The 422-nt window shown below is 36.3% G+C and overlaps 1 non-coding gene across 1 annotated transcript; it reads left to right on the plus strand.

Moving 5' to 3' along the window:
- TRNAV-AAC (transfer RNA valine (anticodon AAC)) lies at positions 1-74 on the plus strand. The gene has a single exon. It is a non-coding gene; the product is annotated as a tRNA-Val (tRNA).
- The last annotated feature ends 348 nt before the right edge of the window (positions 75-422 follow it).

Raw genomic sequence — 422 nt, forward strand, 5'->3', positions numbered from 1 at the left:
GGTTTCGTGGTGTAGTTGGTTATCACGTCAGTCTAACACACTGAAGGTCTCCGGTTCAAACCCGGGCGAAGCCATTTAATATTTTAATTTTAAAAATAGCCCTTCTATATTTTACAAAGCAGTCACCATGTGACTGTTTGGTCTTCTCTTAAACCGTGTCATTTTGAATAGCCATTTAAATGCAACTATTGAATTCCATTATGTTAGTTCAAGTGGTAACAAACCTATTTCTGTCTATTTCTTGTATCAATATCCATTCTCTTGGTGGACAATTGTGATTGCAAGTTGTGGTCATCCTTCTCTATCATATTTGTTTTCCGTACTAAAGATTTGGTAACATTGTTGTTGAAGTGGAAATACAAAACTGTAACACAACTACCGAAATCTCACGTAAATTTAGAGGGAAATCCGAATCAAAGGCC

Source organism: Eschscholzia californica, unplaced genomic scaffold (genome assembly GCF_041429995.1).
Source record: "Eschscholzia californica isolate CP2 unplaced genomic scaffold, dmEscCali1.0.p SCAF_1, whole genome shotgun sequence".
NCBI lineage: Eukaryota > Viridiplantae > Streptophyta > Magnoliopsida > Ranunculales > Papaveraceae > Eschscholzia > Eschscholzia californica.